The sequence below is a fragment of the Aethalodelphis obliquidens genome, unplaced genomic scaffold (genome assembly GCF_003676395.1).
Source record: "Aethalodelphis obliquidens isolate GAN/ISIS:26980383/991018 unplaced genomic scaffold, ASM367639v1 scaffold10, whole genome shotgun sequence".
In the NCBI taxonomy this organism is placed as follows: domain Eukaryota; kingdom Metazoa; phylum Chordata; class Mammalia; order Artiodactyla; family Delphinidae; genus Aethalodelphis; species Aethalodelphis obliquidens.
This window is the reverse complement of record NW_020837954.1, coordinates 24,266,091-24,276,061: the sequence shown is the minus strand read 5'-3', so window position 1 is coordinate 24,276,061 and position 9,971 is coordinate 24,266,091.

Below are 9,971 nucleotides of genomic sequence, written 5' to 3'. Positions count from 1 at the left end.
ATATACAGGTCTTGTTTTTGTATCCATTCAGCCAGTCTATGTCTTTTCATTGGAGCATTTAAGCCACTTACATTTAAGGTAATTATCGATACGTATGTTCCTATTCCCATTTTCTTAATTGTTTTGGGTTTGTTACTGTAGGTCTTTTCCTTCTCTGTGTTTCCTGCCTAGAGAAGTTCCTTTAGCATTTGTTGTAAAGCTGGTTTGGTGGTGCTGAATTCTCTTAGCTTTTGTTTGTCTGTAAAGGTTTTCATTTCTCCATCAAATCTGAATGAGATCCTTGCTGGGTAGAGTAATATTGGTTGTAGGTTTTTCTCCTTCATCACTTTAAATATGTCCTGTCCCTCCCTTTTGGCTTGTAGAGTTTCTGCTGAAAGATCAGCTGTTAACCTTATGGGGATTCCCTTATGTGTTACTTGCTGTTTTTCCCTTGCTGCTATTAATATGTTTTCTTTGTATTTAATTTTTGATAGTTTGATTAATATATGTCCTGGCATGTTTCTCCTTGGATTTATCCTGTATGGGACTCTCTGTGCTTCCTGGACTTGATTAACTATTTCCTTTCCCATATTAGGGAAGTTTTCAACTATAATCTCTTCAAATATTTTCTCAGTCCCTTTCTTTTTCTCTTCTTCTTCTGGGCCCCCTATAATTCGAATGTTGGTGCATTTAATGTTGTCCCAGGAGTCTCTGAGACTGTCCTCAATTCTTTTCATTCTTTATTTATTTATTCTGCTCTGCAATAGTTATTTCCACTGTTTTATCTTCCAGGTCACTTATCTGTTCTTTTGCCTCAGTTATTCTGCTATTGATCTCTTCTAGAGAATTTTTAACTTCATTTCTTGTGTTGTTAATCAGTGTTTGTTTGCTCTTTAGTTATTCTAGGTCCTTGTTAAACGTTTCTTTTATTTTCTCCATTCTCTTTCCAGGATTTTGGATCATCTTTACTATCATTATTCTGAATTCTTTTTCAGGTAGACTGCCTATTTCCACTTCATTTGGTAGGTCTGGTGGTTTTTGCCTTGCTCTTTCATCTGCTGTGAGTTTCTCTGTGTTCTCAGTTTACTTAACTTACTGTGTTTAGGGTCTCCTTTACACAGGCTTCAGGTTCGTAGTTCCCGTTGTTTTTGGTGTCTGTCCCCAGTGGCTAAGGCTGGTTCAGTGGGTTGTGTAGGCTTTCTGGTGGAGGGGACCAGTGCCTGTGTTCTGTTGGATGAGGCTGGATCTTGTCTTTCTGGTGGGCAGGTCTGCATCTGGTGGTGTGTTTTGGGGTGTCTGTGGCCTTGTTATGATTTTAGGCAGCCTGTCTGCTAATGGATGGGGTTGTGTTCCTGTCTTGCTAGTTGTTTGGCATAGGGTGTCCAGCACTGTAGCTTGCTGGTTATTGAGTGGAGCTGGGTCTTGGCGTTGAGATGGAGATCTCTGGGAGATTTTCGCCCTTTGATATTACGTGGAGCTGTGTCGTGTTTTGTGGAGCAGTGTCTTGAACTTGGCTCTCCCACCTCAGAGGCACAGCCCTGAGGCCTGGCTGGAGCACCAACAGCCTGTCATCCACATGGCTCAGAATAAAAGGGAGGAAAAAAAGAAATAAAGAAAGAAGAAGATAAAATAAAATAAAATAAAATAAAATAAAGTTATTACAAAATAATTATTAAAAATTTTGTTAACAAAGTAATAAAAAATAAAAAGAAATAACGGAGAGCAACGAAACCAAAAGAGAAATCCACCAATGATAACAAGTGCTAAAAACTATACTAAAAAAACAAACACACATACACACACACAAAATGGACAGACAGAACCCTAGGATAAATGGTAAAAGCAAAGCTATAGAAACAAATCACACACATAAGCATACACATACACACTCCCAAAAAGGGAAAAAGGGAAAAAAATATATATGTCGTTGTTCCCAAAATCCACCTCCTCAATTTGGGTTGATTCGTTGTCTATTCATGTATTCCACAGATGCAGGGTACATCAGGTTGATTGTGGAGCTTTAATCCGCTGCTCCTGAGGCTGCTGGGAGAGATTTCCCTTTCTCTTCTTTGTTCTCACAGCTCCCAGGGCTCAGCTTTGGATTTGGCCCCGCCTCTGCGTGTAGGTCGCCGGAGGGCGTCTGTTCTTCGCTCAGACAGGACGGGGTTAAAGTAGCAGCTGATTCAGGTGCTCTGGCTTACTCAGGCCGGGAGGAGGGAGGGGTACGGAGTGCAGGGTGAGCCTGCGGTGGCAGAGGCCGGCGTGACGTTGCAACAGCCTGAGGCTCGCCGTGCGTTCTCCCGGGGGAGTTGTCCCTGGATCACGGGACCCTGGCGGTGGCGGGCTGCATAGGCTCCCGCGGAGGGGAGGTGTGGATAGTGACCTGTGCTCGCACACAGGCTTCTTGGTGGCAGCAGCAGCGGCCTTAGCGTCTCATGCCCGTCTCTGGGGTCTGCGCTGATAGCCACGGCTCGCGCAGGTCTCTGGAGCTCCTTTAAGCTGCGCTCTTAATCCCCTCTCCTCGCACACCAGGAAACAAAGAGGGAAGAAAATGTCTCTTGCCTCTCCTGCTGCTCCAGACTTTTTCCAGACTCCCCCCCCAGCTAGACGTGGCGCACTAGCCCCCTTCAGGCTGTGTTCACACAGCCAACCCCAGTCCTCTCCCTGGGATCCAACCTCTGAAGCCCGAGCCTCAGCTCCCAGCCCCACCTGCCCCGGCGGGCAGACAAGCCTCTCAGGCTGGTGAGTGCTGGTCGGCACCGACCCTCTGTGCGGGAATCTCTCCCCTGTGCCCTCCACACCCCTGTTGCTGTGCTCTCCTCCATGGCTCCGAAGCTTCCCCCCTCCGCCGCCCATCATCTCCGCCCGCGAAGGGGCTTCTAGTGTGTGGAAACCTTTCCTCCTTCACAGCTCCCTTCCAGAGGTGCGGTCCCGTCCCTATTCTTTTGTCTCTGTTTTCTCTTTTTTCTTTTGCCCTACCCAGATACGTGGGGAGTTTCTTGCCTTTTGGGAGGTCTGAGGTCTTCTGCCAGCATTCAGTAGGTGTTCTGTAGGAGTTGTTCCACATGTAGATGTATTTCTGATGTATTTGTGGAGAGGAAGGTGATCTCCATGTCATACTCTTCCGCCATCTTGAAGCTCCTCTCCAAAATTTAATTTTTTTTTTACTATGTAGTGTGTTTGGTCACAGTGGTGGCAGGGCAAGGTGTTAGTTTTGCTTATTCATTATATGCATTAGTTTCTGTGATTAATGTCTATCTTGTACTTTATTAAAGAAAATAACTTGTGTATTTTGTTCTCTGCCATATCCTGATACCTAGACTAGTGTCCTGGCACATAGTAGGTAAGTATGCAATAAATATTTGCTGAAGGAATGAATGGATTTAAGGTAGTAGGTCTTCGTTCCTGCTTTGGGCATCTATGAATTTGATAAACCTACTTCCTCTGTCTTCAAACTAGTTGTTGATATGACATTGAACATCAAGGGAAGAATCTTTGAGCAGATCGATGTTAATCCACTAATTGACGACTCTTGGGGACAGTTAATGGAGTGATTTCTCTCATACTGATGTCCCCACATTCTTGAATATTGAAAGCTTCATAGTAGATGAGTTGGTAGGGGAGACTTCACTTAGGGCTGTGAGTGGGACAGTACAGGACAGCAGTGATTGTTCCAGAAAAACCCCTCCAAGGCAAGAGTTGATTCCTTCTTTTCCCAGGCATGGTTCAGTCTAGACAGCACTCTTGATTGTATTGGTTATTATCAATACCTTATTCAAAAGTCAGTTCTGTAGAATTAAAGTTTTTTAGGAAGCAGAGTATTTTTTTAACTGCTAAAATTGGTTTCATTGTTAATTAACTACCTTTTATTAATAAATTAGATTGGCTGTTAGATATACAAAAATGAAGGTTATATGGTTTCTACCTTGAAAGAGCCAAACGTCCTATAGGAAGAATACTGTATAAATGATAAATAATCATGGTCCTGTGTGCAAAGTGTTTACAATGTGCTATGGGAGTAGATGGGAGGCCAGAGAGCAAGGATGCCTCTGTTTAAATTATCCAGGTCAGTTGTGATAAGGGCTGTCATGAAGGTAGAGGTAGTAGGTATGGAGAAGAGGGGACAGAAATGAGAGATGTCAAAGCATTTAAGGTTTATTTACCGAAAACTTATTGAGCATCTCCTATAGGACAAGCACTAGGTTAAAGTACTAGATAATAGAGATGAATAAAGCATAAACTCAAACTTCGAGGAATGGATAGTCTTCTAGGGTAGATAGACACAAAAATAAGTGCTATGTTGGAGGTATGTGTGTATGCTGTGAGCTCAAAGAGGCGAGTGGGGTGGCAGGTGGTGGAGGGGAGATTATGAAGCTGGTATTGAGTTGAGTCTTATTATGAGTTTCTCAGGTGGACCAGATGGGGAAGGCAACCCAGGAAAAAGGACAGAATGTACGTAGGCAAAGGAGGCTCTGGAAAAGTTGAGTCATTGCTACTTGAGACAAAAAAGGAAGGTGATAACCAAAGGAAAAGATTTAGATAAATTTATCATTTAGTTTTGGTGTGTAATACACCACCCCCAAATGTAGTGACTTAAAGCAACAACCATTCATGATTCTGTAGCCCAGCAATTTGGGCTGGGCTCAGATGGGCATTTCTTCTGGTCTTAGCTGGGCTCACTTATGTATCAGCTGTTGCTCTCAGGGAAGCTGGGAGATGGGCGATCTAGAATGGCCATAGTTGGGATGACTCATCTCTGCTCCATGTGGTATCTTTCCTCTAGTAGGCTAGCCAAGAGAGTGAGCAGAGCATCCTTAATTCTGCTGAGGCCAAGATCGGAACTTCCACAGCATCACTTCAACTGCATTTTATAGGGCAAAGGGAGTCAAAAGATTTGTCCAGATTTATGGGGTAGGGAAATATATTTCACCTCTTGATGAGAGGACCTTGAAATTCACATTGCAAAGGGTGTGGATACAGGGAGGTGTGAACAGCTGTGACCCTTTTTGCTATTTACTATAATATGTATGAAAATGAAAGAGAAAGATACTTATGGCTTCTCTTCTCTGCAAATGTGGATTGGGGCAGAAAACTTGAGGAAGTTGACAAGTCTTGGGACTATCAGGCTTGGGGGTATGATTGGCCAAATGAATGGCTTCTTGAGTAAGATGGAGGGTCCAGCAGAGAATGGAAACCATATGCTGGAAACCAATCACATTTAGGCTGTTTTTCTCCTCTGTCAGCTATGATTAGCAGCAAAGATTGATCTGCATCACTATGACTCCGATAGTTTTTCTCATGACACACTTGTAGAATGAGGGCAAAGATTTGATTCTTGAAGCATTATTTACTGATTAATATAAATAACAACTTGGTGGCAGGTTTTTAGTTAAATTCAAGTCATTTTATTTTCAAGTGTTACGGCAACAGTTTTCACTTTCATTCACTCACACACTCATGCATTCATTCATTATTTCAATAAATATTTCTATTACATACCTATTCTGTGCCAGGTACTGTTGTAAGGATGGGAACTACATTAGTGGTCCAAACAGAGAGCTTTTGTGGAGCTTACATTTTAGTGAGAGGGGCTAGAGAGTAAACAGGATAAATTTAAAAACATAGAGTATGTTAATGATAAGTGTTAAAGATAAAAATAAAGTAAGGAAGGGGGATATGAAAAAAATTTGAAAGATTGTTGAATACAAGATGGCCAGGGATGGCTTTGTTACCAACCAGGGTTCTTGGCCTCCTTAATCAATAGAAATTGATAAGAGACCAGACAAGAAATTCTGGCAAGGCTTTATTGGGGTGCCTGCTGCAGCAGGGGGGAGCAAGAAGAAGTAATAGGTTCCCTTTCTCACTTGCTCAGTGGGGGCGAGCTGATTCCTTATATGGAGTGAGGGTAGTGGTGTGTCCAGGGATTGGGCCAGGGGGTGGCTTAGGTAGTTTGCCCACGCCCTTGGTGGTATTGTGTACACAGGGCATCCACAGTATACTGCTTTTGCTCCTGGCTTTTCAGAAGTGGCAGTGGTTTTTTTGGTCTTTTTGTATCTTGTTGTCCATAATTTGCCCTCACTGCACATGCACATAGTTATTTTTAGTCCCTTGTAGTTTCTTTGTATTTTGTTGCTTGAGAAGATGTTTGTTCAGGTGCAAGCACTGCAGCAAAGAGTCTCAGGTCCCACGTCCCAGTCTGTCTCAGCTTTACAGAGAAGGCGCCATCTGAGTGAAGACCAGAAGGAAGTATGGAGTAGAGGGGTGCAGGTGGTGACAGAGCTTAAGACCTGTTGTCAGTGTAAGGACTTGGGCTTTCCTCTGAGTGAGTTGAGAAGTCCCTTGGAGCATTTTGAGCTGAAGAGTGAGGTCACCTGATAATATTTTGAAAGGATTAAGTGCCGGCTGTCTAGAAATTAGAACTTCCCCTGAGACGTCGGGCAAGGACGGGGGTGGGCGGGGTGCAGTTAGGAGACTGTTGCTGCAGTACAGTAGAGAGAGAAGCTGGTGGTAGCAGTAAAGTTGGTGAGAAGTGGTCGGATTCTGGACATACTTTGATGGCACAGCCCAGTCTCCATCTTCTCTGTTGGACTTTTTTTTTTGTTTTTATTTTTGCGGTACGTGGGCCTCTCACTGTTGTGGCCTCTCCCATTGCGGAGCACAGGCTCCGGACGCGCAGGCTCAGCAGCCATGGCTCATGGGCCCAGCTGCTCCACGGCATGTGGATCTTCCCGGACCGGGGCACGAACCCATGTCCCCTGCATCGGCAGGCGGACTCTCAACCACTGCGCCACCAGGGAAACCCTATTGTTTATTTTTTATGAGCATGTAAAAATCTCACAGAAACAGGGGCCCTGCCACTGCAGCTTCCAGCTTTTGATGGAGAACATGAAAATAAGACACGTTTCCACATATTATTGGTGAGTCTATTTTCTTTCTGGTCTTCTACCTTCATTCTTTTATCCTTATTTCCTTGGACTCACCCTCCTCTGATGACCAGGGCAGGAACTGTGCCTCATGTGGACCCTGGAAGCACAGAGAGTCTGTTTATAAAGACTTAATAAAGGCATGGAGACTCCAGGTGAGGGAGAAAATGCAAACTTGAGTCCAGTGAAAACTTTTTCTCAAAGGGAGATACTTTATAATGACAACAATGCATTCTCTCTCTCCTCTCCCAGAAATCCTTCTGTTTGTGCTCAGTCAGCCTTATCCTGTCTTTCCAATTCGCTCTCTTGCTACCCTGCAATGAGAGTAGATGTTGAATTATTCACTTATTGCTTAGGAGACTTTACATCTAGAAGAGAATTTAGAGATTATCTGGATTATTGTTCCCCCTCTGCTAATAAGGAGACAGCCTCAGAGAGGTGAAGAACTGGCCTAAGGGCACATGTCCAGTCCACTGCAGAGCCCAGATTAGCCCTCAGACTAGAAGCCAGGTCTTCTGACTTGAATTTGAGGGTCTGTTCCCTTCAGCTGTTAACTCTCACCAGAGGCAAAACTTTAAAAAAAATGAGGAAAATGGTAGTCTTGAGATCCCGTGGGCTTTTGCTTGACATGACTACTTGTTCAAGATGCTTAGGCAGTTGGGTGTTTCTGTTAAAGCAATTGACCTCTAGACATTTATGCAAAGTTATAAAATAGGGCAAATAGTATAGATTCTAAGATTAATACAGGGATATTAGAAAGTAACTAGTCATTGTGTAAAGTGTTTTACTGTGTAGGTCCTCCTTTAATTTGCTAGTTATATATATAATATATAAAAGAAAAATATTTTAGAAATATAAACCTTTAGACATATCTATATATGGCTATCTATGATTTATTTACTTATTTGTTAATTATTGAAGTATAGTTGATTTACAATATTGTTACTATCAGATATACAGCAAAGTGATTCAGTTACATATATTTGTACTTTTTCAGATTCTTTTCCCACATAGGTTATTACAAAATGTTGAGTATAGTTCCCTGTGCTATACAACAGGTCCATGTTGATTATCTGTATTATGTATAGTAGTGTGTATATGTTAATCCCAAACTCCTAATTTATCCCCACCTTCCCATTTGGTAACTATAAATTTGTTTGGGTCTATTTCTGTTTATCTATTTATGATTTATGTGCAATTTTCCAGGAATCTATTGCATCAAGGGAAGCCTGATCATGGACCAGGATTTTATAACTCACTCTAGCTGTGTTAAAAGGCTCAATGAAAGTTTTTTATTTTCGTGCTGAATTCTGCAGCAATTTGTGGCAGGTCAGTTATGGTTTATGCCATAGAATTCCAGCTGAGTGTGTGACTGAGCCAGCAGACATGGGACTTGGGTAGGAAATAGGAGACACTTTCTGTTTTGTGGAGGTGAGAGAAGATTTGACTTCTCCTCTCTTTATAGCCCTCTGGTGAACTTTTCTTATGAAAGGGTGCTTTGAATCTTTAGGCTGGGACCTGTTCTGTGATCATTACAGCTTTTCGAGTCCTGATATGTACTTATCTCTTTAGGAGACTTCTATATGCTTTAGAATTTTAACTCTTTATGATGTTGTGATAAGTAAGTAAGCAGTGGAAAGCCACCATCACTATTTCTTCCTGGAGAGTCAAAAAGACAAAAGTTCTGAGTCTATCCAGATGACTTAGGCCCGTGTTAACAGGTATGGATAATCTTTTTTAAAAAATTTATTTAATTAATTAATTTATTTATTTTTGGCTACGTCGGGTCTTGGTTTCTGCACGCGGCAAGTGGGGGCTTCTCTTGTTGTGGAGCACGGGCTCTAGGCGTGCGGGCTTCAGTAGTTGTGGGTCGTGGGCTCTAGAGCGCAGGCTCAGTAGTTGTGGTGCATGGGCTTAGTTGCTCTGCAGCATGTGGGATCTTCCCGGACCAGGGCTTGAACCTGTGTCCCCTGCATTGGCAGGCGGATTCTTATCCACTGCACAGCCAGGGAAGTCCCAGTATGGATAATCTTAATGCCTAAATAACATTGTTTTATACTGACAGCTTATTAAACGTGTATAGCAATTTCTCAAGCCTGCGAAAGCCAAGTAATGTTTAAAAAATAGGTTTAATAGTATTTAACATCAAAGAAAAAGAAATCCCTTAAAATTATAATAAATATTGAGGATGGGAGGCAGCTACTGACTAACGAGTAGGAGCACAGTGTTACAATCAACCACATTTGTTCTTTCTGACACCCAGTAGTTGGGTTGATTAATCCCCATTCTGTGAGATTAGTGAGATGAGTCAGTCTGCAGCATTACCTCACTTTTTCTATAAGTTGTCCCATTATTCTGTCATTAAGATAGGCTAGGTGAAGGCACAGTAACAAACAGCCCTTACATTTTGATGGCTTAAATGCAACAAAAGTTTGTTTTTGGCCCATGCCATGTGATCAGTGAGAATTGACAGGAGCACTGTGCTTATCATAGCCTTACAGAAACACTCAGGATGATGGGAATTCCAACTCAGTCTGAGCCTCTGTGATCCCCAGGAAGGGTGAATGGAGTTCTGCAGAGTCTCACCCTGGTAATTAAATGTTTCTGCCTGGAAGAGACATATCATTTCTACTCACATTTCATTGGCCAAAGCGAGTCACATGCCCACACCCAGTTCAAGGGGTCAGAGAAACACAGTCCCACCAAGGGTCTGGAAAGAGTGAAAAAGACCAATGATACAACTATGTTATAATAGCGCATTGGTAAGATATCATCTATAATACTTTTCTCTCCTCTTTGCATTTTCAATAAATGAAATAAAGATATTTCCAGTGATAAGTGATTGCTTTTTATTTAAAAGGGCAAGTAGGTTATTTCGAATACCCTCTTTTATTTTTTCTACATGGTTGCAGTGTATGGACCTTGAGCCCATAACCGTTTAATTTGTTTGTGTCATACCCAGAAAACTTACTTAAATATTGAATTAAATTGTTAGTTTTATAACTTCTAGAGTTTGAATTACTCTTTGCCTATTAGGTTTCTTCTAGAATTAAAAAAAATTGTTTAATT